The sequence below is a fragment of the Bufo gargarizans genome, chromosome 6 (assembly GCF_014858855.1).
Source record: "Bufo gargarizans isolate SCDJY-AF-19 chromosome 6, ASM1485885v1, whole genome shotgun sequence".
Lineage (NCBI taxonomy): Eukaryota > Metazoa > Chordata > Amphibia > Anura > Bufonidae > Bufo > Bufo gargarizans.
Genome location: NC_058085.1, coordinates 37,811,629 through 37,836,670, shown reverse-complemented (window position 1 = coordinate 37,836,670; position 25,042 = coordinate 37,811,629). Strand labels below are relative to the sequence as shown.

General features: G+C 48.8%; 1 protein-coding gene across 1 annotated transcript in view; it reads left to right on the top strand.

The window, feature by feature from the left end:
- The window catches only part of LOC122941561 (heparan sulfate glucosamine 3-O-sulfotransferase 3A1-like), a 143,576-nt gene that overhangs the window by 117,070 nt on the left and 1,464 nt on the right, over window positions 1-25,042 (top strand). The window lies entirely within an intron of this gene.

Here is a 25,042-nt window from a genome sequence, read left to right as displayed (position 1 = left end):
GAACACTTGGCATCAGATGTGTGGCATCAGGCGGGTGGCAGCATCAGAATGCTAGCTGAGGCAGGTAGCCAGAAGAAACCGGTCTCTTTTGTCAAAGTGCTGGCACCATGGATGATCTAGTCTGATGCATCAGGCATTGATGGGTGGAAATCCTGGCTGATCCATGCCTGATTCATCTTGACAAAGTTCAGTCTCTCCACATTCTGGGTGGACAGGCAAGTTTTTCTTGGGGTTACTATGGCCCCCACCGCACGACGATGGCGCAGATAGGCAGCGGCAAACTGACTACATAGGATGTCTCTATAGTAGTTCAGTTTGTCCTCCCTCTCAGTGGGTGTCAAAAAGGCCCCCATTTTGGACCGGTAGCGAGGGTCCAACAAGGTGGAGATCCAGAAGTCATCCCTCTGCCAAAAGGTGACAATTGGTCTGTCACTACGCAAGCAAGTGAGCATGCATCGGGCCATTTGTGCAAGTGACTCAGAGGGACTCCCTGCCTCCATCTCCACTGCATACTGCCACAGTGTGTCTGGGGCCTCTGCCTTGTCTTCCTCATCGCCCTGTAGCTCTTCTGGCTGCTCCTGCTCCTCCTCTCCTTTCACCTGTGTAGAAAAAATACCCAGTTCGCAACACATTGCTTGTTCTCTAATGTCCTCCTCCAGTTCAGCCCCCACAGGTCTAATGTGGCCATGAGATCTAGGCGCCATGTCTTTAGTCCTCTGACCAGCCAAATTTACCAGCATCTGTTCCAGGACATGAAGCATTGGAATGACGTTGTTCATTACGTAGTCCTGGCGACGTACAAATAACGTGGCCTCCTCAAAGGGCCTGAGAAAACGGCAGATGTCACGCATGAGCTGCTACTGGCTGACCCCGAAGTTACACAGGGGAGTACTCCTGTCCACTTGGATCATCAAGAAATCATTTATGGCCTTTCGCTGTTTGTATAGTCGGTCCAACTTATGAAGGGTGGAATTCCAATGGGTGGAAACATTGCATTTCAGCTTATGATGGGGGATGCAATTCTGCTGCTGCAGCTCAAGGAGGGTGTGCTTTGTGGTGTACTGGTGAGTGGCTGAAGTGCATGCAAATTTTACTGGCCATTTTTAGGATGTTTTTCAGATGGGTGGAAGGCCTTAGGAACCGCTTGACAACTAGATTTAACACGTGTGCCACGCAAGAACCATGTTCTTCCGATATTGAGTTGTCGCGGAGAAAGCCAGGATTCAATTTCTTGATGAAGGACACGGAGCAGTTCCTCCCCTGTGTGACTCCGGTCGCCCAGGTAAACAAGGTGCAGAATAGCGTGACACCGCCATGCCCTGCACATGTGGTATGCTGGAGGGGCACTGTGAATTGTCCCTGTAGTGGAGGCTGAGGACACGGTGGAGGATGAGGAGGCAGAGGCGGACATTGTCGCAGGACCAACAGCGTGAGAACGTGGAGGCGGAATCAGCGTCACCTATCCAAGTTGCTGGTGTGGTTGTGCAGGAACCACATTCATCCAGTGGGCCGTAAAGGTAATGTATTGTCCCTGACTGTAGTTACAGCTCCACAAGTCGGCACTGCCGTGAGCTTTTGCAGACACCTACAGGCTCAAGGACTAGCCCACCTTCTGTTCTACATACGTTTGCAGGGCTGGTACTGCCTTTTTGGCAAAGAAATGACGGCTTGGGACTCTTCACCTCGGCTCGGCACAAGCCATCAGTTCTCTGAAAGGTGCAGAGTCCACCACTTGGAAAGGAGCACATTCAGTTTCTGCGCCTTTGGATGAGTGCATGCATACTGTTGTCTCTTGGCAATCGCTTTGGTGTTCAATTGCTGATGGAATTACTAACAAGGAGGAGGAGCAGGAGCTTCAGGAGAAGCAGATGATGGGAAGGTCAGAGAGCTCCTTCGGCTGAGGTGGTGGAGCCTTGACTGAATTAAATCGGGTGCGTGCCATTGGGTGATGCAGCAGTTGCTGCGGCAGGCTGGACCACCACATCAAAACCATGGTTCTCCCAGGCCACTTTATGGTGATGCTGCATATGTTGACACAGGGCTGTGGTGCCAACATTGGCACATGGCCACGCTTCACCTTCTGCCCACAGATTCTACAAATGGCCATGTTCCCCTCCTCTGGAGGCTTAACAAAAAACTGCCACACCGCCGAGTAGGGGATTTTACCCCCAACACTCCGCACTGACTGACTGCTACCGCCGCTGCTTCTGTGAACCCCTGCACCTGCGAAGCAGGTGGTCTACCCTGGGCACGTTTAGCTCCCGACCTCCCACTGCTGCCACCCTGCTGACTCCCGGCCACGCTAGCGACTTGCTAGCTCTGTTGCTGCCTCACAGGCAAGCTGCTACCCTTTTCTCCTGATGATGATGAAGCCCCTAATTCACCCCGCTCCCAAGTGCAATCAGCTACATCATCATCATCGAGTACTGTCTGACCGTCACTAATGTCCTCCTCAACCGTCTCTGGGTCAGAAGCCTGACCGATCGCAACACCAGCTCCCATGCCACTCTCCTCATCAATACTTGCCCGCCTACTAGAGGAAGCGGCAGATGTCTCCTACACATCTTGGCTGCCCAGTAGCTGCTGACTGTCCTCTAGTAGCTCGTCCTCACTGTATAGTGGAGCTAAGCCCACAGAAAATAATACTTCTCTGGCTGAGGGAACAGAAAAGGACAGAGGCAGGTTGAGGACAGGTGAGGGCACAGGGCCTGCTCCTGGGCCATGTCAACTAAGGGTTGTGTCTGATGAACCCACCGACTCTTGGTCTGATGTCACTTAGGACGAAATGGATGACCGAGTCAACCATTTAAGAACCGCTGGGTTCAGGGCCGTCTTTAATATTGATTGGACCCTGGGCAAAAATTTACTTGGGCTTCCTGGATCCCGCCTTCCCACACCTTAGCAGGCAATCATGCCCTCCAACACAACACACACACAAAAAAATCCACACATCTGGTAGAGTACAGTGAATGACTGTAAATACTTCCAGTTCTGAAGACTCCAGCAGCTCAGGATCAGTGCTCTGGGCAGCTGGGCTCAGGCTGGAAGTGGGCACCGCTGTGCAGGAAGGAGACCGGGGCTCGGCTCACCCTAGCGTTACAATGCACCCCAGCACCCCACAGTATGCAGTATAGCACCCTATAGTATACAGCAACCCACAGTATGCAGTATAGCACCTTAAAGTATACATCACCACACAGTATGCACTGCAGTATAGCACCCCACACTATACAGTACCCCACAGTATATAGTAGAGCAGTATAGCAGCCCACAGTATACAGCACCACACAGTATGCAGTATAGCACCCCACACTATACAGTATCCCACAGTATATAGTAGAGCAGTATAGCAGCCCACAGTATACAACACCTCACAGTAGACAGTAGAGCAGTAGAGCACCTCACCGTATACAGCACCCCAAACTATACACGATACAGCACCCCACACTATACAGCCCCCCACACTATACAGTACAGCAGTATAGCACTCCACAATATACAGCACCCACAGTATGCAGTATACAGCCGCCCACAGTATACAGCCCCCAACAGTATACAGTACAGCAGTATAGCACTCCACAATATACAGCACCCACAGTATACAGCCCCCACAGTATATAGTACAGCAGTATAGCACTCCACAATATACAGCACCCACAGTATACAGTATAAAGCCCCCCACACTATACAGTACAGCAGTATAGCACTCCACAATATACAGCGTATACAGTATACAGCCCCCACAGTATACAGCCCCCAACAGTATACAGTACAGCAGTATAGCACTCCACAATATACAGCACCCACAGTATACAGCCCCCACAGTATACAGTACAGCAGTATAGCACTCCACAATATACAGCACCCACAGTATACAGCCCCCCACAGTATATAGTACAGCAGTATAGCACTCCACAATATACAGCACCCACAGTATACAGTATACAGCCCCCACACTATACAGTACAGCAGTATAGCGCTCCACAATATACAGCACCCACAGTATACAGTATACAGCCCCCCACAGTATACAGTACAGCAGTATAGCACTCCACAATATACAGCACCCACAGTATACAGCCCCCCACAGTATATAGTACAGCAGTATAGCACTCCACAATATACAGCACCCACAGTATACAGTATACAGCCCCCCACACTATACAGTACAGCAGTATAGCACTCCACAATATACAGCACCCACAGTATACAGTATACATCCTCCACACAATACAGTACAGCAGTAAAGCACTCCACAATATACAGCACCCACAGTATACAGTATACATCCCACACAGTATACAGGCCCCCACAGTATACAGGCCCCCACAGTATACTGCCCCCCACAGTATACAGGTCCCCACAGTATACAGCACCCCACTATACAGTAGTTTACAGTATATTAGCATAACAGCCCCTGTCACCTTTTTCTGATGTAATCTTCACAAAAAAAGCTCCACAGTTAAGGCAAACTTCTATAGCAACACTCCTGGTAGAAAGGACCTTGATGACCTCATAGCCATGTTACCAGTAATATTGCTAGGTTACTGTTCACATGGTGATGATGTCATCTAAGGGCCTAGAGAATCACAGCTCTCACAGTACGCTGCCTGGAGTGCCGGCAGGCATGGCAGCACCCCCTGTGTAGCTGACAGCCTGACACCCGGGGCAGTGGCTAGCAGAGCTCAAGAGGCATCTGCCTTGGGCCCCCCAGGAGCAACTGGGCCCGGGGCAGCTGCCCCTTTTTCCCCTTGTTAAAGACGGCCCTGGTTGGGTTGCTGGTCAAGACACGACTGCTAGATGACACCGGGAGCTCAGGCTTCTCGCTGCGACTCCTGCTGCCACTCCCCCTTACTCTGATGCGACCTGTGCCTGCGCCAGAAACATTTAGGCCTCTGCCACTCCCTTGTGTAGGGCCTGGCACTTCTCTGTTTGACATACTGTTAGATCCAATAAATAAATAAAAAGGAAGTATAAACACCCCAAAAAAGTCAGCAATTTTCTCACTTCACCACACAACGGCTAATAAGCCCTTTTTTTCCCACAAATACACGCCAAAAAGGGCTTTAGAACATATAACTGCACCACTGAATGGCAAATAGGCCCTTATTTTTTTGCACTAATATACGCCAGAAAAGGCTTTAGAACATGTAACTGCACCTCTGAACGGCAAATAATATGTATTTTTTTGCCACTAATGCATGGCAAAAAGGACTTTAGAACATATAGCTGCTCTGCTGAACATCAAATAATATATATTTTTTGCCACTAATAGACTCCAAAAAGGGCTGTAATTGTCTCACTTCACCACACAACGGCTAATAAGCCCTTTTTCCCCCCCACTAATATAAGCCCAAAAATGCTTTAGAACATATAATTGCACCTCACAAGCAGGGCTGGTTCTAGGTGAAATGGGGCCCTGGGGCGAAAAAAAACAATAAGGGCAAACATGACACTTGCTGACTTTAACGTCCCCCCGATCACTACAGAAATACAGCGCCCCATACCTCTTACATCCAGTGACGTCTCCTTTGATGTAGATGTTCTCTGTTCCCGTCTTCCCCTTTCAGACCAGACCACCATTTTGTTGCCATTTTCCGTCTCTGCAGTTTGGAAACAAAAAAAAATAATCTTAGCTTCCTACTTTTTCATCCTCCTCCCATCTTCTGGACAAATCATCCTACTACCCCCAATACTGTGCCGCTGTGCTCCCCAATACTATACTTCAGAAACAGATAATACCCCTGATAATACTAGTAACACACAGAGACCCCCATATAAAATACCCCTTCTTTGTAGCCTCAGTCGAAGCCCCCATAGTGCCCCATAATAATGTGCCAGTATCAAGTGCCTCTCTTCCACCCCCCATGTGCCAGTATCAAGTGCCAACCCCCCATGTGCCAATATCAAGAGCCAACCCCCCATGTGCCAGTATCAAGTGCCAACCTCCTCATGGGCCAGTATCAAGTGCCAAACCCCCCACCCCCATGTGCCAGGATCAAGTGCCCACCCCTCCATGTGCCAGTATCAAGTAGCCAAACCCCCCTCCCCCCATGTGCCAGTATCAAGTGCCTCCCGCTCCCCCCATATGGCAGTAAAAGTCTGGTATTAAAAAAACGTATACTTACCTCCATCACACAGTGATGCAATGCAGGCCTCTTCCGGCCTGTGTCCCGCACTGTACGGCTCAGGCGGCGTGATGACATCATCACGCCTCCTGCACCGGCCTCTGATAGGCTGCCGGCACAAGGCCCGCAGCCTATCAGAGGAGCAGGGAAGGGAGACGCCTCTCCCTCCCCTGCCCCACCGCACAGGCATCTGTACTGAGGACGGCGATACAGATAACTATGGAGATGAGCGCTTCCACCACAATGGAAGCGTTCATCTCCCTGTGACCTGCCGGTGTCGGGTGGTGGGCTTGGGGGCCCCTAAGGACTGGCGGATCCCGGGACAATTGTCCCCCTTGCCTCTATGGAAGCACTGGCCCTGCTCACAAGGGTAAATATCATATAGAAATATATCCTTGTAATAAACCTAAAAACAAGAACAGATTGCTGGAATTACAGAGCTGTATAATGGCAATTTGGATCCCCAGTCAGTGCAGCAAGGTGTAATCGGATGGTTCCTATTACCCAGGCTGTAAACTTCCCTACTGAACCCTGTTCTACTTCAACACTGTGGAATAATTCCTCCCTATCCTTTCCCTACACTTCTAATGCTCTTTCCCTGAACTTCTATTTAGCAAAATAAAAGTTTTCAAGTCTTTCTTAGCACTGTCTCTAGCGCCCACTGACGTCTCTCCCTGCACTAAGTACACTGGAAAATGACTGAATCCGAGATGGCTGAGGCTATTTATAGGGCTGTGACATCACAGGGCTGGCTGCTGATTGGCTGCATGCATGGCATTGAGGGTGATCCCTCGTCCCTTTGCTCCATGTCCTAACACGTGCAGCAGCAATTTTAGGAAAAATGCGATTCTTTACCACGAGGCGTGAAGAAATTTGGAGTCGGTGCGAATCAAATTTTTCCTGAAATTCGGATCAAATTCCACTTCGTCAACTTCGATTCGCTCATCTCTAGTATTCGCCAACAGTCCACATCAGTTTAAACCCTCTTTTATGTACATAAAATAATAATGGATGTCTCACTTAAAGGGAACCTGTCATCAACGTTATGCTGACATCACCGAGGGCAGTATAAAATAGTGACAGAAATGCTGATGTCAGCGGTTTGTCACTCATCAGCTAAAAGTAAGTGGTTGCTGAGAACCAGCATCATAATCATTGCAGCCAAGTCCTTGAGAAGAGTCCCATCCTCCTGAGAAGAGTCATGGTTATTATAATCTCCTGCTCTCTCACCCATCTGCTGATGATTGGCAGTTCTCTCCTAGAGAGAAAGGGAGAAAAGAGGTAGAAGCCGGTCAGTCATCAGCAGGTGGGCAGGAGAGCAGAAGATCATGACTAACAAGGACTCTTCTCAGGTGGCCAGGACTCTTTTCCAGGCCCAGTCTGCAATGATTGTGATGTTGGTTCTCGGCAACCACTTACTTTTAATTTAGAAATGACAGACCTCTGAAATCATCTCACCTGTCCATGCTTCATTCTGCCGTTAGTATGGGCAGCATAAAGGTGATGACAGGTTCCCTTTAAGGATGTCTCGTTCATGTAGACAGAAACCTCTCTCCGTGCTTGGCTGTCATTTGGGGAAGGTTAATGTTCAGAGCTGGCTCCTCGCCGTAGGCAGAAGATCCCATAATCCTAACAAGTGTCACATACTGTAATTGATTGATCAAATCTAAGCTTTGCTAATGCTTTAAACAGCCCATCTGTTCTCCGAGACCTGAGTAGAGGAACGTACAGGCGTCTTACGCCTTCCAATTAGCCAAAGCAATTTCACAATTAAGACAATTGATTTAACAATGGATTATGTCAGGCTGGGGAAGGATAAGCACTTCTCATGTCTAGGAAAAAAAATACTGTTCTCATTTGAGAAGTCTTGAAACAATGATGCAATACGTCGCCTGTTTCTATGGGTGAACATTGAGAATATGGTTGCCAGGTTCTCCTTATTTAAAGGAGGTGTCTACCAACAAATGTTTTATAAATTGTTAACATGACTTGCCAAAAACCAGTGATAGGCTGGTGGCCAGCATTAGGATGAACCAACATTTCCCGGAGTGGGACAGCTTTAGTCACAGGTACTAGCAGGGATTAAGCCATGCATTCACGACTTGGTGGTCAAATTGGAAGTACACCCGGTACCTATTAGACATATTTTCATATGCTGGAAATATCTCAGGTGCTAATACCCCTTTATTTTTGATAGCAACCCTTGTGATTGGGTAAATCTGTCAATGTGGAGCTCGTACTCAAAAAGTTGTTCCCCTTACTTTAGACTGAAATGAATGAAATTCTACGGTACCTCAGAATGGGACGGCGGTAATCCCAGACATTGACTGAAATTAATAGGACTTCTGGAAAGTGCTGAGTACCCAGGGTTATCTGTAACTGAGAACCAAACAAAAAAGACCCACTATAAAACCGTAGTTTAGGGCAGAGAAGAGACAACCATATAAACCTATGATGTTGTTAAACAAACAACAAATGAATGCCCAATGTATTCGAAAAATATATACTTTAATTATAATAAACATATCATGATTATTAAAGTATTAGAGATAATGTCATGGTCTTACCTCCTTGCTGTTCCCTTCGTTTAACATGTGCTGGCGGCCATCTTGGTTTCTGGGTTTTCTTGTAGCCTCCCACCCTGCGGCTCCTCCTTCCCACTGGGAGGAGCTGGATGCCAGCTCATATATATAGGAGGTCTGTGGCTTCAGTTCCTTGCTTGGTCCTCCTGTGTTCACATGCTTCCAAGACTGCTGCTGCTTCTGGTTCCTGATCCTGGCCTCGTCTGACTACCCCGTTGGTTCCTGATTCCGGCTTCGTCTGACTACCCCGTTGGTTCCTGATTCCGGCTTCGTCTGACTACCCCGTTGGTTCCTGTTCCTGGCTTCGTCTGACTACCCTTCTGGTTCCTGACCTCTGTCTCCGCAAGACCCTGCTTTGGTTTAGCTATCCGTTCGGACTTTGCTTACAGCTTGCTCTTCAATAAAACCTTCTTATTTTCCACTTATCTCTTGTTGTACGTCTGGTTCATGGTTCCATGACATTAGGACCAAGCCATGAATTCTGACGGTACAGGGCCACCCTCGCTACCTACGCTGGTTGCCAGACTTGATCAGCAGGATCACCTGTTGGGTCGGTTCGCTGTGGCGTTGCAAACCCTGCTTGAACGCACGGCTCATTTAGCTTCCGTTGCCGATGGGTCGGTTGTCGCTCCTGGGCCCGCTCCTACTGCCGCTCCGGTTGTTGCGCCAGAGTCTACCCTGACACCTGTTGCTGCGCCTGTGGTGTTTCAGGGTATGACCGGTTCTGCCCCCCTTCCACAGCGCTTTGGGGGAGAGCCAACTCAGTGCCGAGGTTTCCTTAACCAGGTGGGCATTTACTTCGAGTTGCTGCCACATGCCTTTCCTACTGAGAGATCAAGGGTGGGCTTCTTGATCTCGCTGCTCTCGGACAAGGCCTTGGCCTGGGCCAGCCCTTTATGGGAGAACAACAATCCGGTGGTTGCCGAGTTTTCCGGTTTTGTTGCTTCTCTTCGGAAGGTATTCGATGTGCCGGCTCGTGCTGCCTCTGCTGCGAAGCTCCTTATGTCCATCAGACAGGGTTCACGATCCGTAGCTGAATACGCCATTGAGTTTCGTACCCTGGCAGCAGAGGTGGGCTGGAATAATGAGGCTCTGGTCGCTGCTTTCTCTCATGGTCTCTCGGATGCCTTGAAGGATGAGGTTGCAGCTAAGGACCTACCAGTGGAGCTCGAGTCTCTTATTTCTTTCCTGATTTTGATTGACACCAGACTCAGGGAGAGACCTTCCTTTAAGGAGAGCCTGCGGAGGTCTCCTAACAGATTGGCGCCTACGTTTGCTGTCCCACCCGTGCCTCCCTCTCCTCCCACGCCTCCTGGGGATGACTTGTCTGGGGGTGAACCCATGCAGCGGGGGTTTGCTCGCCTGTCTGAGGGGGAGAGGGTACTCCGGAGACGCGAGGGCCGATGCATGTACTGTGGTCTCGGTGGGCATTTTCGGTTGGCATGTCCGAAGCGTCCGGGTGAACGCTCGCACCTGAGGTCCTGTCGGGGGCAGATCTTGGGTGGAGTCTCCTCGTCCCCGGTTTCCCGTGTTGACAAACCACTGATCACTGTTGTCCTCTCCTGGGTCGGGGGCTCGGTGACGACCCAGGCGTTGGTGGACTCTGGTGCTGGTGGTTTGTTCATTGATAGAGTGTTCGTTGCCGCCAATTCCATTCCTCTGCAGCCTCGAGGTTCCCCACTGGCTCTTGAGGCGATAGACGGCAGACCCCTTCTGCCGCCACACGTGACTCATGAGACCCTTCCAGTGGGGATAGCCATTGGTGCCGTTCACAGAGAGTCGGTCTGTCTCCAGGTTATTTCGTCTCCACACTACTCGGAGGTCTTGGGGTACCCCTGGCTCCAGAAGCATAATCCGACTTTCGATTGGAGATCGGCCGAGATCCTCTCGTGGTCACCGCAGTGTGGGGCTAGTTGCATCCATGGGTCTGTCAAGTTGCTGTGTACTTCCTCGGACTCTCTGTTGCCTCCTGAATACGAGGAGTACCGGGATGTATTCGATAAGGTGCGTGCGGTTGCCCTACCTCCGCACCGCCCATACGATTGTGCCATAGAGTTACAATCCGGTGCCGTTCCTCCTCGTGGCAAAGTCTATCCACTGTCGGTAGCGGAGAATGAGGCCATGGAGGAGTACGTGAGGGAGGCGCTTTCACGCGGACACATTCGCAAATCCTCGTCCCCGGCAGGGGCTGGATTTTTCTTTGTGAAAAAGAAGGGCGGCGAGTTGAGGCCTTGCATCGATTACAGGGGTCTCAATCGCATCACGATCAAGAACGCTTACCCGATACCCTTGATTTCCGAGCTGTTCGATCGCCTCAAAGGGGCCACGGTCTTTACCAAACTCAACCTGAGGGCGGCATATAACCTGGTAAGGATCAAGGCGGGCGATGAGTGGAAGACCGCGTTTAACACCAGGACCGGTCATTATGAATCCTTGGTTATGCCCTTTGGGTTGTGCAATGCGCCCGCAGTCTTCCAGGAATTCATCAACGATGTTTTCCGTGACCTGTTGCAGCAGTGTGTGGTGGTCTATTTGGATGACATCTTGGTATATTCTGCATCCATGGAGGCCCACATTCTGGATGTCAGACGAGTGTTGCAACGCTTACGAGAGAACAAGCTGTTCGGTAAGCTTGAGAAATGCGAATTTCACCGATCCCAGGTAACCTTCTTAGGTTACATCATTTCCGCTGAGGGGTTCTCCATGGATCCTGAGAAGGTTTCGGCTGTCTTACAGTGGCCCCAGCCCAGTGGGCTTCGTGCCCTGCAGCGCTTTTTGGGCTTCGCCAATTATTATCGGAAGTTCATCAGGGACTTTTCCATGCTAGCCAAGCCTCTCACGGATCTGACCAGGAAGGGCAGTAATCCTCAGGTCTGGCCGCTCGAGGCCATCCGAGCTTTTGAGGCTCTAAAGTCCGCCTTTGTGTCGGCTCCGATTCTGTCGCATCCCAACCCTGGGTTGCCTTTTGTCCTCGAGGTGGACGCGTCTGAGACGGGAGTAGGCGCCCTCCTGTCTCAGCGTAGAACACCAGAGGGTCCTCTGCTTCCTTGTGGGTTTTACTCCCGGAAACTGTCTTCCGCGGAGTGCAACTATCAGATTGGTGACAGGGAGTTATTGGCCATCGTGCAGGCCCTTAAAGAATGGAGGCACTTGCTCGAGGGCTCGGTGGTTCCGGTTCTCATCCTGACGGACCACAAGAATCTGACCTACCTCTCTGAGGCCAAGAGATTGACACCACGTCAGGCCAGATGGGCTCTGTTCTTGTCACGTTTTAATTACGTGGTCTCCTACCTACCCGGCTCCAAGAACATCAGAGCGGATGCCTTATCACGGCAGTACTCCGAGCTGTCCGGGGAGGAGTCGATTCCGACTACGGTCATACCCCCGAATCAGATCCTGGCCGCTATTCGCACCAGCCTGACTTCTCCTCTGGGTGAGCAGATTTTGGCGGCTCAATCTGGTGCTCCCTCTGGGAGACCCAACGGCAGATGTTTTGTGCCTGAGGAGTTGCGCACTCGGTTGTTGCGAACCTACCATAACTCCAAGGCCGCGGGGCACCCTGGAAAGAATCAGCTGTCCTGGGCGGTTTCACGTCTGTTCTGGTGGCCTTCTCTACGTTCCGACATCGCCGCATATGTAGCGGCATGCTCCGTTTGTGCCCAGAGTAAGTCCCCTCGGCACCTTCCGTTGGGCCTTTTGCAACCCATAGCCACTGGGGAGCGTCCATGGTCACACCTGGGGATGGATTTCATTGTGGACCTCCCTGCATCCCGAGGCCATACGGTCATTCTCATGATTGTGGATCGGTTTTCCAAAATGTGCCACTGTGTTCCTCTCAAGAAGTTACCCTCTGCACAAGAGTTGGCCTCGATTTTTGCCAGGGAGGTCTTCCGGTTGCACGGTTTGCCCAAGGAGATTGTGTCGGATCGGGGGAGTCAGTTTGTGTCCAGGTTCTGGCGCGCCTTTTGCTCCCAGTTGGGGATTCATCTCTCTTTCTCCTCGGCCTACCACCCTCAGTCCAATGGGGCCGCAGAACGATCCAATCAGGCCTTGGAGCAATTCCTTCGTTGCTATGTCTCCGATCACCAAGACAATTGGGTTGACCTCCTGCCTTGGGCTGAGTTTGCCAGGAACACGGCGGTGAACTCTTCCTCTGGGACGTCTCCCTTCATGGCCAATTATGGGTTCCAACCTGCCGTGTTACCGGAGGTATTCTCTCCCCAGGATATTCCGGCTGTGGAGGATCACCTTTCCGTCCTACGTGCTTCTTGGGTACAGATCCAGAGGTCCCTTGAGGTCTCTGCGCAGCGCCAGAAACTCCAGGCTGATCGCAGACGAGCGCCCGCTCCTTCCTACCAGGTCGGAGACCGCGTATGGTTGTCCACCCGCAACCTCAACCTTCGAGTGCCCACTCCCAAGCTGGCGCCTCGCTTTGTTGGTCCCTTCCGAGTGCTTCGCAGGGTAAACCCGGTAGCCTATGCCCTTGCGCTTCCTCCTGGCATGCGGATCTCCAACGTGTTTCATGTCTCCCTGTTGAAGCCACTGGTGTGTAATCGTTTCACTTCCTCGATTCCTCGGCCTCGTCCGGTCCAAGTGGGCAATCGTGAGGAGTATGAGGTGAGCAATATCCTGGACTCACGCCTGGTCCGCGGCCGGGTGCAGTTTTTGGTCCATTGGCGTGGTTATGGTCCAGAGGAGCGTTCCTGGGTTCCCTCCGCAGATGTCCATGCTCCTGCTTTGCTCCGAGCCTTCCACGCACGCTTCCCTCAGAAACCGTTCCTTACTCCGCGGAGGAGGGGCCCTTGAGGGGGAGGTACTGTCATGGTCTTACCTCCTTGCTGTTCCCTTCGTTTAACATGTGCTGGCGGCCATCTTGGTTTCTGGGTTTTCTTGTAGCCTCCCACCCTGCGGCTCCTCCTTCCCACTGGGAGGAGCTGGATGCCAGCTCATATATATAGGAGGTCTGTGGCTTCAGTTCCTTGCTTGGTCCTCCTGTGTTCACATGCTTCCAAGACTGCTGCTGCTTCTGGTTCCTGATCCTGGCCTCGTCTGACTACCCCGTTGGTTCCTGATTCCGGCTTCGTCTGACTACCCCGTTGGTTCCTGATTCCGGCTTCGTCTGACTACCCCGTTGGTTCCTGTTCCTGGCTTCGTCTGACTACCCTTCTGGTTCCTGACCTCTGTCTCCGCAAGACCCTGCTTTGGTTTAGCTATCCGTTCGGACTTTGCTTACGGCTTGCTCTTCAATAAAACCTTCTTATTTTCCACTTATCTCTTGTTGTACGTCTGGTTCATGGTTCCATGACAGATAACAAGAAAAGAATATGAAGAGTCAGCAGAAAAACCGGATGCCGCAATCCACTGGCCAGTGTCTCTGCTACCCGCCAACAGATGGAACACACGTCAAGTATACCAATAATATGCAGCAGGGTGATTTACAATACAATCTGTAACTGAGCCTTTTTAACATGAAGATTCCTAGAAGGTTCCTCTGAATTTCTATCGAACTTATTGAACCCTACCTTAAAAGTATGGTATGACTAGGTTCCTTTTCTGCTTTCCCCTAATGATCTAAAAGATACCTGGGGGTATTAATTTACTGTGGGCATGACTATAACATCAGGGTATCCACTTCAGACCCTTTTACTATCCACACTGACTATTTGTTCAGAAAACCACACAAACTGGGCCAAAAGAACTAATGAATGGTTTTAACTTTTTTTTTAAAGGAGATGGACACCTTTGACTTTGATGTTGAAAAAATAATTCTTGCATGTGTTAGTTGTTAGACAAAATGTTGCACTAAGTTTCAGGCTTCAATCTTCATACCTTCAATCATTTTCAGACCCCCCGATGAACGCGTTCCTCCCAGGAATACATGATGGATTGGTGTGTCTAGGATGTTGCTGTCTTCCCTTGCATACTGCCTTGTCTGTGCTTTCCTCCCTATCTACAGCATGTGTGAACGACCTTTCTTGGATCCTCTCCCCTTTCTTCACACTCTGATCTGCCATATACCTCCTCCTCCCCCTCCTTGCTGCTATTTCTACACTGAATACCTATATTAGCCGACCTATAAGGGCCACGAATATCAAACACAACTCAACTCCTACAACAAAAGTATGTATACCCACAAATCAATCAGAATCCAAACCAATCGCAAAATAATTGTTACTTTATTTCATCATCGTATTAAAAACATATAAAGAAGAGTCCCTAAAACATTGGTAAAATGCATGAGTGAGGGACCACTGGAAAAAGCAGCAATTACATCCACACTGGAAAAAGGCAAACACAATATGGTAACATACTAACACCTACCCAGTACCAACAAAGTAGGCCTAAATATAAAGCAGTCCTAATGATTGTCCAACAATAAGACTTAAGCATAAGACCATGTGCAAGCCCACAATTGTATCTACCATACTAGTGTCCCTCACTCATCCAACGCGTTTCTCCTCCAGGCTTCATCAGGGGAGCCCCCTTCCTCCCCTGACGCATTGGATGAGTGAGAGACACTGATATGGTATGTTTTGTGGGCTCTTCTTTATATGTTTTCAATATGATGATGAAATAAAGTAACTGTTATTTTACGACTGGTTTGGATTCTGATTTATTGATTTATTAGTATTGTGGGGATTAGGTCGTGTAGGCAGTGTAAGCGGACGCAGTACAGAGGCAAAAACTGTTTGTAAAGCAAAACTTCAGTGTTTATTCTCACATAAGGCCAAAACAAAACAACACTTTTCAGTCTTGGTGTTAGTTCACACAATGGAAAGTCCACAGAACAAAAAATCTCCTTGTTTGCAGTTTTATCTCCAGCGATCCACAGCAGGCTTTAGGGGGCCTGTTTCCCAGCGTGAGGCTCTCAGCCCTCCAGCACAGCACAAAGCCTCAGATCCCAAACACAGAGACTGACAGCGCTCCACTGTCAAAAAGGAGTCATCCACACCCAGCTGACACTGCTGGCTGGGTTTCATATAGGCCAGTCAAGACCCGGCCTGGAACGTGGGGAGTAGTCACCCACCCAGCACTTTTGAATACTCCCAGTAAGAGCCTTCCCGGATCGGCTATACAGCCATACTACAATAGCAAAAGTGTCAATCAGCACTAGCTGCCGCTGACACCTGAAATTACTGGCTCCTACTCTTACCCTTGTGTTTTCCCACAGTACACATACTTTTGTTGTAAAAGTTGTATTTCTACACTGATAGCAGTGAGGGGGAGGCAAAGAGAGTTTTGCTGGATTTATTTTAAATTCAGCAGCACCAGCTGCTAGGTGAAGGACTGCACATACTCTGCAACAAGGAAGATGGTAGGAAATGTGTAACATAGACTATTTAGAAAGTTGCTTCATTTTGCATTTAGGAAGCTGATGAACATTAAAAAATAAGTGCAGAGGTTTTCATAAGATTTTCCAATTTTAATAAAGCTAGAGCTATTGTCCAAGGGAACAGACAGAGTTACAAAACGTCTATGTGTAGTCCTTGCCTAAGACATCATCTTTCTAACTATGGCTAGTGTAACTACTTGAGAGGCTAATTACACAATTTTTTATATTGGTGTGCCAACTTAATTACCCTGTAGGAGTGACAGAAGAAGAATATTCATTAAAGAGGACCTTTCACCAGGATACATGTATTGAAATAGTTATATTACCTTACAGTGCGGCCTCCAGTGATGTCTTTCCGCTTTTTTCTTCTTCAAAGGACCCCCCTTTCGTCCACTGTGGTCCCCGTTTGTTTTGGTGCCTCATATGCTAATAAGGAAAATCGGTTCAACTAGGCGGGGACTTGAATTTGTCCTGGGCGCGGTCATCTTCTCCCTGGCTGCATGCGCATCCAATCAGAGCGCCCCGCTTTTAGCCAGGGAGAAGGAACTTAAGTTCTTGCAGGAGAAGGAGCTGCGATTCTCGCGAGAACTTGAGCTTCTCCCTGGCTAAGAGCGGGGCGCTCTGATTGGATGCGGAAAGACATCACTGGGGGCCACAGTAATATAACTATTTCAATACATGTATCCTGGTGAAAAGTCCTCTTTAACTAGGTGGAAGATCCACTTAGGCATTCAGGTGATTATCCAGTATGTGATACTTTGCGAGGCGGCGCACCATTATGGTTGACATTAAGGACAAAAGGCTTGGGGTTTGCTCACCCCCAACACTCGTTCCATGGCACTTCAGGCTCATTTCGCACTCCCTTGCTGCCAACGAATGGATCTGAAGAGCAAAGTTCTGTACAGGTTATTAACACCCAGTAACTAAGGGCAGGAGACCAGTCATGTACTACGCTATGAAGGTTGTAGAAGACATTTGGTGTGTACGACCTTGTATATGGAAGATAACTCTATACAGTAAGGATGAAAATATCTGTCTGTCTAGATCCTGTGCAAGAAACAGCCGGAGTCCTCGAGTCTCCTTATAAAGGAAACCCTTGTTTGGGCACCATACGAGGTACTAAAAGGACACCACGTAATATAATATTTTTACATGGGCTCTCAAGTTTAGCCACAGGAGGATGAAAAGCGTCCAGTGTAAACAGGGAGATCCCCACCTCACGGTGTTACTGTTGTCCAAGCTGACCGATATTGCACTGCTTACTCTGCCGCGCGCTCTCCCCTCTGGCGCGCACCCTCTCGTCTGGCTCCCCTCCATTTTGGCTCTCTCTATATTATCGCTTTATACAAACATCAATAACCTGGCACAATTGGCAATTCTTATTATACAGCAGCCAGTAATAAGATTCTGATAATGTGTCTTTCCTGCACAATAACCTTCCTAAAATTGCCTCTTGCCAAATCATCATTTAGTATTTGTTTGCGTAATTCGTGCAGCTGCTGCTTTGCATCACCCGAGAGGCCGGGCGCCCCCCGCTACCATCTAATGAATTAATCCTGGTGTAGAGAGACGTCCGGGTGAGTGGAGTTGTCAAAGCTGATGCAGAACCTTCGCCTTTATTTACCCTGACTGGCAGTCAAAGGGCGAACAGCTTATTGAGGTCTCTCCTATCATATTGCAGGCGGCTCAGCAATTTGCAGATTATAAGTGATGGCATGTGGCAGACTGAGCGTAAGGTAATGACTTCAAGACCGGAGGGTGGGTGGCGAGCCTGGGCGGGTGTATAGCGCACAAGGAGTCTGGAAAGGGCTTCACTTTCCATTGTATACAGAGTTACTATGTATTACTAGTAAGAAAGGAAACTGGAACATAAAGATGATATATAGATTTTGGATAGATAGATAGATAGATATTAAATAGATAGATGTGAGATAGATATTAGATAGATAGATAAATAGATAGATATGAGATAGATGATTGATAGATACATGTAAGACAGACAGATAGATAGTAGTATTGAGTGAGCATGCTCGGAGACTCGAATACCGCGTGTGCTCGAGCACGATGCTCGAGTCTCCTCCCCGCACGTTTGTTGGCTGCTACGCAGCCAATAAACGTGCAGATAAGTACTGCCACCCACTGAAATGCCGTAGCCATGTTGGTTACTGGCATTACAGTGATTGGCTGGCCAAAACGCTCTAAAACACCCGATGACACGTGGGTCAGCTCAGTGTTAGTCAGGGAGAGCTGTGCTGTAGAAGGGACAGATAGTGTAGGGAATTGAATTATTATTTTTTGTTAGGCAGGGTTGGTGTTAGAGACCCAAAAGTCTTTTTAAGGACTATTGTTGTATCTGGCAGCAATATATATTTTTAGTGCAACAGGCGCTAAATAGCTTGCAATTGTTTGGCTACTGCAGACAGCGACATTATCTGCGCTACATCTCCTGTGTAACGTGTGCGCAGCCTAAAAATATCTGTGACATCCAGTGTACTTTCTCCGTACACGGTGTCCGCTGCGGACAGTTACATTACCTGTGTTACATCTCCTGTATAATGTTTGCGCATCCTAAAAATATCTGTGACATCCAGTGTACTTTTTCCGTAGACGCTACGGACAGCGACATTATCTGCGCTACATCTCCTGTTTACCGTGTGCGCATACTAAAAATATCTGTGACATCCAGGGTACTTTTTCCGTAGACGCTGTGGACAGTGACATTACCTGCACTACATCTCCTATATAAAGTTTCCGCATCCCAAATATCTGACATTGTAATTTTTTCTTAGCCGCTGATGACAGCAGCGCCATTACCTGTGGTAGCTCTCCTGTATAACATTTCCACGTCCCAAATATCTGTGACATTAACTGTAATTTATTTATGCATACACTTTAAAAAACTGAGCTACTGTATGTGTGACATACTTGCAAGCATATATACAATTTTATATGATTAAGGAGAGCAGTAAGGGATGGGGTAGTGGCCGTGATGCTGACAGAGCACGCAGAGGCAGTGGCCCTGGGCACGATGAAACTGTGCCTGCTGCTAGAGCACAAAAAAACACACTCATCCACGATATCTAGCTTCATGTTCCAGTTTGCAGGGTGGCGCGGGACACCACTTAAAGTCATACCAGTGCGACCAGTTGGTCGTTTGGATTGCAGTAGATAATGCTTCCAGTCGGTTAAGCACCACCCTATCTTCCACAAAGTCCACTCTCAGTAGCCAAGAGTCTGGTCAACAGAATTCTCTCCCTGATCCTCCTTCCTCCCACCATGGAGAGTCTTTGCAAACAAGTGATCCCACACTCGGATATTCTGAGGAGCTCTTTTCAGCGCCATGCCTCAATTTAGCCCGCTAGAAGAGGGACATGAGGAGACCTTGTGCCCTGATTCCAAAACTCTTGAGCAATCCACAGTCAGAAGAAGATGGCGGTGGGGAACGGCAATTAGTGTTTCACAAGGTGGATGATGATGATGAGACACAGTTGCCAATAAGTCAACAGCAATTAGTGTCTCAAGAGGTTGATGATGAGGATGAGATACAGTTGTCAATAAGTGAGGTTGTTGTTAGGTCAACAAGTCAGGAGAATGACCAGAGTGAGGAAGTGGAAGAGGAGGTGGTGGACGATGAAATCACTGACCCTGGGAAGGTGGCAAGCCGAGCGAGGACAGCAGTACAGAGGGGGAGGGATCCGCAGTACCGCAACAGGCTGGAAGAGGCAGTGGGGTGGCAAAAGGGAGAAGGCGGGCCACACCAAACAGGCCCGCAACTGTTCCCCGGAGCACCCCCTTGCGGCAATCTCCCTTGCCAAGGGGTAGGTGTCCCGCAGTCTGGCGCTTTTTTCAGGAAAGTGCGGATGATAAAAGAATTGTCATTTGCAACCTGTGCCGTACCAAAATTAGCAGGGGCGTGAACATTAGCAACCTCACCACCACCATGATCTGTCACATGGCATCAAAGCACCCTAATAGGTGGGCCAAACGCCTGGGTCCACAATCAGTGTCTGCGGGTCACACCATTGCCTCCTTTTCCCCTGTGTTACGTGCTTGCCAATCCCCTGTCCAAGACGCAGGCCTGGATGCCTCCCGCCCTGCACCTGGACTTTTGCAAGCACCATCAGATAGCGCATCCATTTCTATGTCCCAGCGCAGCGTACAGATGTCCATACCCCAGGCCTTTGAACGAAAGCGTAAATACCCAGCCACCCACCCACAGGCCATAGCAATAAATGTGCATCTTTCCAAATTGCTGGCCCTGGAAATGTTGTCATTTAGGCTTGTAGACACTGAGGCTTTCCGCAGCCTGATGGCGGCAGCCGTCCCTCGTTACTCAGTCCCCAGCCGCCACTATTTTTCCCTGTGTGCCATCCCCGCCTTATACCAGCATGTGTCCCGTAACATCACCCGTGCCCTGACCAACGCAGTTATTGGGAAGGTCCACTTAACAACTGACACATGGACAAATGCTAGTGGCCAGGGACGCTACATTTCCCTGACGGCACACTGGGTGAATGTTGTGGAGGCCGGGAGCGAGTCGTACCCTGGGACGGCACAGGTGCAACCGACGCCAAGGATTGTGGGCCCTAATTCCATCAGGCTTTCTGCCACCACCTAGATTAGTGGCTCTAACCCCCACTTCTCCACCTCCACCTCAGAATTGTCATCTTGCAGTACGTCACCCATCAGTCAGTAGCTGGAAGCAGTGTAGCACTGCAGTGGGGAAGCGGCAACAGGCCGTGCTGAAACTTATTTGCTTAGGTGACAAACAGTAGACCGCCACAGAGTTGTGGCAGGATATAAGAGACCAGACTGAGCTGTGACTCTCGCCACTTAACCTAGAACCAGGCATGGTTGTGTCTGATAATGGCCGTAACTTGGTTGTGGCTTTGGAGCTCGGCAAGCTCACTCACATACCATGCTTAGCCCACATGTTAAACTTAGTGGTTCAGTGGTTTCTCAAAACCTACCCCAATTTGCCTGAGCTACTGGTGAAGGTGCGCTGTGTGCCCATTTCTGAAAGTCATCTACAGCTGCCGCCACGCTGGAAACCCCTGCATCAGTGCTTGCAATTGACAGCTCACCGACTGTTGTGCGACGTGAGCATGCGCTGGAACTCCACATTCCACATATTGGCCAGGCTTTGTGAGCAGCAGAAGGCAGTAGTGGAATACCAGCTGCAACATGGTCGTCGCCTTTCCAGTCAGCTTCCGCTCTTCACGGTCAACGAGCGTGACCATCCCACTTCTGTGTCTACTGAAACGCTCGCTGCTCACAATGAAGGCAGATGCTTTGCATGTGGAAGAGGTGGAAATGGGGGAAGACAGTACACAGGGTGATTGTCAGACCATCCTCAGTTCGTCTTCTCATCGCGAATTGGATGATGACGAGGAGGAGGATCAGGAGGGTAGTACCCATAGCAGGTTTATTCCATCTGTTCAGCGTGGATGGGCCGAAGAGGAGGAAGAGGACGAGGAGATTGTGAGCCATCCTCCTGAAGAAGACAGCAAAGTCTTGTCTGTTGGGACTCTGGCACACATGGCTGACTTTATGTTATGCTGCCTTTCCAGTGACCCTCGCGTTATACACATTTTGGCCACTGATTACTGGTTGTTCACCCTTCTCGGCCACCGCTAGAAAGAGAACTTCTCATCTCTCATTCTTGTGGTGGAGAGGACTAGCAAAATGGTGCAATACCAGAAGGTCCTTGTGGAAAAATTGCTCCAAATATTTCCATCTGACATAGCTGGTGGCAGAGTACGCAGTTCATTGGGCAACTGAGGAGGGGAGCAGGCCCTCGCCCATAATGTTTTAGATGGTCAGCTCAGCAGCAGGCCCTCAACCATAATTTTTTCCATGGTCAGCTCAACAGCAGGCCCTCGCCCCCTAATGTTTTAGATGGTCAGCTCAGCAGCAGGCCCTCGCCCCTAATGTTTTAGATGGTCAGCTCAGCAATCAGGCCCTTGCCCATAATGTTTTAGATGGTCAGATCAGCAGCAGGCACTCGCCCCTAATGTTTTAGATGGTCAGCTCAGTAGCAGACCCTCACCCCTAATGTTTTAGATGGTCAGCTCGTCAGCATGCCCTCGCCCATAATGTTTTAGGTGGTCAGCTCAGCAGCAGGCCCTCACCTATAATTTTTTCCATGGTCAGATCAGCAGCAGGCACTCGCCCCTAATGTTTTAGAGAGTCAGATCAGCAGCAGGCCCTCAACCATAATTTTTTCGATGGTCAGCTCAGCAGCCGGCCCTCACCCCTAATGTTTTAGATGGTCAGCTCAGCAGCAGGCCCTCGCCCATAATGTTTTAGATGGTCAGCTCGGCAGCAGGCCTTTTGCCCATAATGTTTTAGATGGTCAGCTCAGCAGCAGGCCCTTGCCCCTAGTGTTTTAGAGAGTCAGCTCAGCAGCAGACCCTCACCCCTAATGTTTTAGATGTCAGCTCAGTAGCAGACCCTCGCCCCTAATGTTTTAGATGGTCAGCTCGGCAGCAGGCCCTCACCCCTAATGTTTTAGATGGTCAGATCAGCAGCAGGCCCTCGGCCCTAATGTGTTAGAGGGTCACCAGCAGGCCCTTGCTCCTAATGTTTTTGAGGGTCACCAGCAGGCCATGAATCATAATTGTCAATGGCGTGTATGATGCCCCCCTTAATCTGTAATAAAGGGTGTATTGGAGTGCCGGTTCCTTGTAATTTTTGGCAGCCCTTTCCCTTAGTGCATAGACTTTATGAGTGTAGGAGTCCCACTACCTGAACAATTGTACCACAATGTGAATGAGGCCCTCCTTTATGTGATATACAGGTTGTATCCGAGTGCCTCTTCCTTGTAATTTACCAAAAAATTATACAGAAGGGAATGTTTCCTAACAATTTTTCCTCTAAAATCGATTTTATCTTCGGTTTTGTGCGTATTATTGTCAGTCTGTAAAATTGGTGTACTGCTCGGACAACATCGTTCCCAGCAGCGACCTGGGAGTCCAAGATGCATCCAGACATCCTCCCCATGCTGTTCCCGAACCATTTCAGTGGTGTTTCCATCAATTTCTGACCTTTTCATGTGAACCAAACACCATCCCCTCTTCAGAGCAGGGGCTGCCTGGTTTAATGCTCGGGTTCTCCCATTGACTTCCATTGTGCTCGGTAGAGCAACTGAGCATCATGAGGTGTTCTACTTGAGCGCCCGAGCACTTTGGTGCTCGATCAACACTAATAGACAGATATGATATGAGATAGATAGATAGATAGATATGAGATAGGTAGATAGATGGATAGATATGAGATAGGTAGGTAGATAGATAGATAGATAGATAGATAGATAAATCTTAGATACTGTGCTAGACTCCCCTAGATCTCCTACCACATATCTATCTACCACCTGCCAATGGTGTAAGACTAACCTCCATGATCTGAACCTCCCACTCTTGTCTTGATGACTTCTTTCATGCTCCACCAATTCTTTGGAAAGAATGCACTACCTCGGACAATAATCTGATTAATTCCCAGCATCCACAGTTTTAAACAGGTCCTAAAACACATATTCATAGGCCATTCTGTCAAATTTCATAATCTAACACTTCTCTGTTTAAGCTCTCTTTCTTCATTATTCCTCAGAACCTGCCCCATTTTCTTCAGCAGTGTCCCCCACACTCCCTGCACCCTCATGCTCTTAATACCTGTGCATACACAGATACTGGCAGGTGATGGACTTCTGAATCTCTATGTGTACTCCCCTATTTAGTAGAAAAGTTGGCAGGACCATTGTGCAAACCAAGCACTATTAGATTTGTGCCCCACCCCAACCATTTGCTCTTCTTTTATTTTATTTATCAGTTTACTACTGTCATGTATGATTTGGTTTTTACATTTTCCTCTAAGTTGTGAAGAGCTTCAGAATATGTTGCTATATAAAACTTACAGTATTTCATTTCTTTTTTTATAATATGAAACTCCCTTTTAAATGTGGAACATCACATTTGAGCCCTTTTTTCCAACTAGAAATTGGCAGAACATGGTGGGACTTGTAGTTCCTGGCCAGCTGGTAGAGGTCCTGATGCAGCAGCATATTTTTGTGTGGGAACCTGATTGTCACCAGCCGGTAATATTTCACTGAGATCCCGAGAGAGGTGATTGTTTCAAAGACAAATTAGAGCTTTGTAGCATTAGCAAATTGGTCTAATTATCCTAGGTGCCCTGGGCTTCGGGTGTCAGCTCTAGTTTGGCTTCGTTATTTGAAGTGCTAATTGTCGGTTTAGAGAGAAGCTTAAATCTCTAGCGAGTTGGAGCCAAATGTTTCTGCTCATCTTTTCATATCCATGACATTGAGCGGGCCACAACTTTCCTTTTTTTTTTTTATTATTCTAAGGGGAAATGGTCTCTGACATTTCATATAGTAGTGTGGTGGATTCTATAGTCCCTCCCGCACATGCAGTAGACAGTAGAAGACATGAGTTCAAAGCATTGTGCGATGAATGGCCTTGCTGTAGACCAAAGAACTGCAACATACCATATTGACTTGTTCCAGTTGGCAATTATGGTAGTCTAACTCTCGCCAAAAACTAATTTATTGTTGCTTCTATATACTCTTTTGGCTTCATCATAAGGTGATAGTATGAACAACGTCTCTCCAGACTTAAATCATCATTCTCAAAGTCATGTTCAAGATTTTTATGGGTGTATCATCAATCATGTTCCTAGTCATGCTCTTCCTTTTTTCTGTTCTTCTTTCCAGCTCTCCACAAGGCTAGTCCGGCGAATGCCTGCTTTTCTCGACCCTTCATACACATGCATGCCTGAACAGTGGGAAGGAAAAAAGTTGCCACTGGGCACCTCTGGTGGTGGCTTATTTTGCCAAGGACAAAGGGCTTGGCCATGTTGAAATCAAACTGCTTGATCTTTCTCATCCTTGATTCGGGATGTACCTGTAGAGAATCAGCCGGACACACTGAAATCGAAAAGTGCCCTAATTGGCCTTAAAATTTGTGTATGACACTCTGTGGTCTCAT